This window comes from Apaloderma vittatum, unplaced genomic scaffold, assembly GCF_000703405.1.
Source record: "Apaloderma vittatum isolate BGI_N311 unplaced genomic scaffold, ASM70340v1 scaffold5008, whole genome shotgun sequence".
Lineage (NCBI taxonomy): Eukaryota > Metazoa > Chordata > Aves > Trogoniformes > Trogonidae > Apaloderma > Apaloderma vittatum.
In genome coordinates this window covers 1,883-8,028 of record NW_009731120.1, presented here as the reverse complement: position 1 = coordinate 8,028, position 6,146 = coordinate 1,883, and positions in this window count along the sequence as shown.

The window sequence follows — 6,146 nt, the reverse complement described above, 5'->3', positions numbered from 1 at the left end:
TTAAACTTTATATTAATTAAGAATATGAAGTAATTTTTAAACTATATTTCTAATATATTGCAGATGTATTACTATTTGAAATGTAAATTATTTATTTCATGTATTTTTTATCACCTGTAATTATATAATTAAAATAGAGTCTAGGTTTTGCAAGCAAATCTTCTTGCCCACTGAATTTGTACTCTGATGCCAATGATGAATGGAATGGTGTTCTCCTGCATCCTCAGATATTGCACTTTTCTCTGAACCTGGAAGGAAAGTTTGAAGTCAGATTTTTCGTAATGAACTTACCAACATTAATTTTAGAATCCAGCCCCCAAAGTCAAAGATACAAGGCGTAACATCTGAGTCAGAGCTCTGCTGAAATAGCAGTGGAAATGAGGAAAGGAGTCCATGTACTTGGGCTGGACAGATGTCCCCGGAACAGCCGTGAGAACAGTGAGGATTCCTCATATCCCATGTAACCAAAGGCGGAATCAAAATGATACTAGAATGGCTCTGAACTTACTACGGTCCTTCCTTCCTGAAACAAAATTTTAATTTACTCCAGGAAATTATGACCAAGGGATGACTGATTAAAACTGGGCCAAGTATTTAGCCAGTATCACTAGCTTCAGGGGAAACTGGAAACGAGGTAAGGGAAATTGTACTGTACATGTGAAGGAAAGCGTATTTACTATAGATGAGCTCTCTTCTGTTCTTATCCTTCCTGAACAGCTTACATTTCTCCAGCTTTTCATGATTTTATGCATTGAGCCAGCCCTCCTGCCGTATCAGGTAACCTGCTGCAGAGCCAGCCAAAAGAGACTTTCAGATTTTGAAGGTTCCAGAAGGCCACTTCTAATTTGGCAAATCAGATTCTCACCTTTGACCTTCATGCTGTGGAGCTGCTTAAAAACAGATCGATAGAGCTGTCTAGCCCTTCTGCTGGCAGGACTTTAGCATTTAACTAATTATCTGTGTGTCTGTAAAGATATGTGTTAGTCTGTACCATAACATTTACTTCAGACATCAAATTTAGAGTCTGTGTCTTTACATAGGCAACGTACTGCCCACTTCCAGAGCCTGATCAGAGCAGCCTGGATGGAGCTCTGCTATGTGTGCAGGGAGGCATCTTAGATTTTTAATTCAAACACTTATTTAACATTTGAAGACATGAAGTGGCTACTCCAGAGAGCAGCCAAACATAAAATTTTGTTTACTTATAGTTAACAAGACAATTTTACTGTAGTGTTGTAGTATATCTCACAAATTTTCCAGAGATGCTAAAAGTACTGAGAAGAAACTATCAACTTATATCAGTCAAAACTGGAATGTTTGCAGGGCAGCAACTTGTGTGTGTGCACGTATGTAAGCTGATAACATACACTTTCTGACAGTGCTTCATTTACACTTCAGTTTTCTGACTGAATCTAATGAAGCTGATCTGGATCAGACACACTCTCTTTCTTCACACAGGTAGCCACATCTGAGCCAAGCTGTTGTTTTCTACGCTTAATGCTGTGCATAAAGACATGCTGCTACAAGCCTCCTGTGATGCATCTGGTGATGCACAGAGGCTATAGAATCTTAGCAATCCACAGCTTAAACCTTTTCCTTATGTAGTGGATTTGTTAGGGTAAAACACAGATGACTACACAAGAATTGTGAACCAAAGAAAACATGGGATAGGGTGCTAGAGCAGGCTGTTGCTGTCATATCGGTTGCTTTGGACCTGAGGCAAACATTCAATTTTTAGCATATTTTAAGTGTATGAGTCATCCTGCCTAACTGTAGGTATATATATGTTTACCTACAATAACACAGAAAGAGAACCAAGTGGAAGAATTCTTACACTTTGCCATAAGTTGGTACTTAAGCTGCAGAACAGCTGTAGCCTAAATTACATTGTGAGGTGTAAGTTGCCTCCCACCTTTGCTGATGAATATCTCAATATGCCAAATCACTGTGGTTTACTGTGAAAAGGGAAACTTAGTCAGAATGGAAAAGGTGCATTTGCTTGTTGCTCTGAGGTAGCTTTTTTAGGGATTTGCTAGCTAAATACAATCTGAACATAAATATATTTAATTCTTTAAGCTGAACAAATGTGCAGGTTTATTATTTTTCCCTTGAATTTGCGTTTATTTTCCAAAACACCTTGTTACTCCCAAGGTGGGAGCAACACCTTCTGATGGTGGCCTTTAACATCTGAAAGTACATTAAGAAGAGAATAAACTAGTGTTCTGTAAAATCAGAATAACCTCCAGCTAAGTGTGTGGGCCTTTGGATGTTCAAATACTTCATTCTTTATGTTTGCAACAATATTTTTGCTTGCAGCTCTTTAAAGAATAGCTTTTTATTAGGAAATAGATGAGATTTTGCAGCAGTTTTACACAATTGTCATAAAATTATGACACACCATTGGGGATAACAAGTTCTTGACACCTCCTTTGATATACAGAGGGATGAAGTATGTAACAGACTTTATCCCAGGAATGGGGATTAACCCTCTAGTTCTTGTACAGTTAGTCTAACTTATCTCTTGGAATAATTATTTGAAAAGTTTGAATGATGTTTTTAGTGTCAATTTTATGCATGTGTCACTTTTAAGTGTGAATTACTTTTTAGTAGCATAAAAGGCCAAAAAAGCATAAATGTTCTTTAGAAGTAATTAATTGTATAAAATTCATAAAATCTATTATATATATATAAAATTAATTATCTTTCTTTTTTTCTTCAGTATTCACAAATATGACTCATTACCTTAAAGTTTCTAATTAGACTTTTTTGTTTAGCAAGGACATATTTGATGTACATTTTTAGCATTTCAGTGTGATATAATACAATTTACTGAAGTGGGACATGCGCTCCCAAAACTCACTATTACATAAAATGCAGGCTTGAAGAATGGTCTTGATGATACTATGTAACTACACAGATTATTGAATATAAATGCAGTAAACTGACCTTATATAATACTAGAAATAGGATATATGTGTTTATGTAACAAACTGTAAAACAAACATGTAATGATAATTGATTTATGTTAAAACAGTGAATACTGTGTCTGTTTATGTGTCTATGTTTAAATGGCTGGAAAATATAAAGTTGCTTTAAATGTCATTGAAGTATTTCAAGTGTAGTAACAGCAGGTGTTCAAAATAGCAAGAAACATTTGTGACCTCTGAAGTATTGCATATGTGGGGTTCACATCATGAAGCCTGTAAATGTATTTTGTAATTTTTCATCCACTGTAAATTATCTGAAGTTATTGTGCAAAGAAACCAAAGTCATCTAAGCCAGTTGGTAGATATTAAACATCTTCTACAAAGCCATAAAGTCAAATGAAACTAAAAAGTGTAATGAGATCAGGCATCATATTCTCAAAGAACTGCTACCTCAGATTATTTTTTTTGCTCTTTTTAAAAAGGCAGACAAAAGCATTTTACCTTGTGTGACAAATTGTGAATCATTCTATCAAGATTTTAAAATATCTTATTTGTAATGTTCAAATTACTTTTGTTAACTAACAGAATGTCATGGAATCATCACTGGTGTTGCACTGCTAGTACTAGGATGGGATATTTGAGACATGTGGCAAAAAGAAATAGTTTTAATATGAAAAAATAACACAGAAATTTCCATCTTGTAGGGAAGACCATACTTGGCAGCCAAGCTTCAGTCCCTTTCCTGAGCTGAAAAGATTTTTGCCAGTGCCTGTGTGCCCAGCTCACTAGGACTGAATGAACTGAGCTGTCAGAGATGTTCTGATTCTGGATCTCAGCAATGGAACTAAGCATTTATCAGTACCTGCTATTTAGAAAGATCTATTTTTAGCTGAGTTCCTGAAAAGTAAACCTTCAAACTCGTTCCCTAAGCAAGTGAAAATGGAGACTAGCCCTGCTCTCAACTGTCTCAAATCCTCATATTCAATCCAGACTCCAGTTCCTGTGGGCATGGAAAGATGGACTGAGTTACATTAACTGTAACAATCTTGAGGCTCTGCCTTGAAAATAATTTTGAAACAAATAAGGGGATTTCTTCATGTTTCATGTGTATGTCAAGTAGGACATTAAAGTTAAGTGGAATACAGAAATACATGACAATAGAAAGAGAGTTTAACGACAGGAAGAGGGACACGATTGCTGCACGTGGCAGAATGGAAGAGAAGTACAGTCACAGGATAGTTCTAAGTAGGTAATTAGAGAAATCACAGAGAGTAAACATGCGTTTGGATTACATCTGAGAAGAGAGGGAGGGAGAAAAGAAAATGGAAGCAAAAGAATCAAATGTTAGAGTGGACAGGAAAAAAATAAGATTAGTAGAACTGAGAGGAGTGATAAACGAGTTTGTGAGAAAATAGGAGGAGAATACTTTTATATCAAAAGTGGGAATATGCACAGCTGCCTGAGACAGTCTACAAAAGTAGTAACGCTTTATTAAATACTGAAGAGCTGGCAGAATGGTGAAATCGGCTACTACGGATCAGCTGTTATATATGAGCAGAAGTCATCCTACACATGAGAAGTGGTCATACACTTTCTATCAGTTACAGCATTTTCTTCCACATATCTGACATTGGTCCTGGGCAAATGGAATACTTGGAGAGCTAGACCCCTCATCTGATCTGCTGTTGCATTTCTTACGTTCCTACGGAAATAATCCAGAAAAATAAAGTGCGCCACACTGTTTTTAAAATCAACCAGCAGTTATTCAGACAGATCTACAGATGAGGCGATTTATTTACATATACCTATCATTATTAAGCATTCTTTTACTTATTATTCATTAAAGATAGTGTAATGACCAAGAGAAAAAAGACTTTATGGATACCACTAAATGATCTCTTGAAATATCTGGACATTGTTTAGTTTGTACCTGTGACAATGTATCTGTTAACATTTTCCTAATCATAAAGTCCTTGTGTAGTTGATAAATTTGGAAAATTGACCAAGTCAGATTTAAAGTACATCTCTCCTATTTAAGCTAAGTTTTTAAGAGAAACTAGTGTATCCATCAAAAGGAATTAAGAAATATACCTGAACTAGTTGTGTGGCTTCTTGCAGTCCTGATATGCTAAAAACTGGGTTTATATTCACGGTGTTGGTGTGTAGATCAGTTAAATTTAAGGAAGTCTTTTTGTGCATCTTCTCTTTTATTTCTGGAAGATGTAATGTCCTGTTCCACTTCGTGATGCTGCTTGTCTTGGACCTTGTCTTTATTTAACTTTTTTTTTTTCTGACAATGCTGCTTTTGGTTCTGTTTTTGTGAGCTGCTGAGGACCTTGACCTTGTTTTGACATCAGTAAAAATGGAAAGATTTCACTTTAATTCCTACAAAGACGGCAACAGTCAGTTTTTCAGATGTGTAGCACTGAGCAGAATTTTTATAGGATGCTGGAAATCCTTGTAGAAGTCACTTGAAGAAAATATCCCTTCAGTAGGACAGAAAATTATACATGTCTAGGAAGAGGCAGATTTTTCTACATGTGGAACATATGCAGAAATATAATGGTGTCAAATCATATTTTTTAATACTCATAATGCTGTTGACTACTCTTAATTCTCATCCATGTGTTGTTCTTCCCAAAAGGAAGAGGAAACTACTCCTCAGCTACACTAAGAAAGAGCTCTTGGTCTGCTTTAGTGTTATTTTTCATCTTGGAAGGCATTTTTTTAATTCTGTCTACAAATACCATTCATCATCTGGATGTTCACAGCCGTCAGTTCCAAACATGTATTATATTGCTCAGAGATACTCAGCACTATCTGGGCTTCTGAAATGTTTCTGCTGTGCTTCACACGTTTGGATTTTTACTCATTGTGTAAATTTCAGCAATACTGAGTGCTGGTCTGCAAAAGTACTGCCCAGAAAAAGCATGTCAGCAGTCATTATCTAATTGTATTTGTTCAAATTTCTACCATACTATTAAATGCAGGTAAAAGTCTCTGGAACTTCCTTGCCTCTAATTGTGCCAGCAGGTATCTCAAATAAACATACTTATAAATTAAATTACATGTTCTGAATAACATGCAGAATAAACAGTATACTTTCCAGCAGAGAAAGAGATGATAAATACTTAAGTCAACGTATTTCCATTTTCATAAACTATTTCATTGTTAGCCTTGCAATACAAGCAAGGCATTTTTTCCATTAAAATTTCAGAA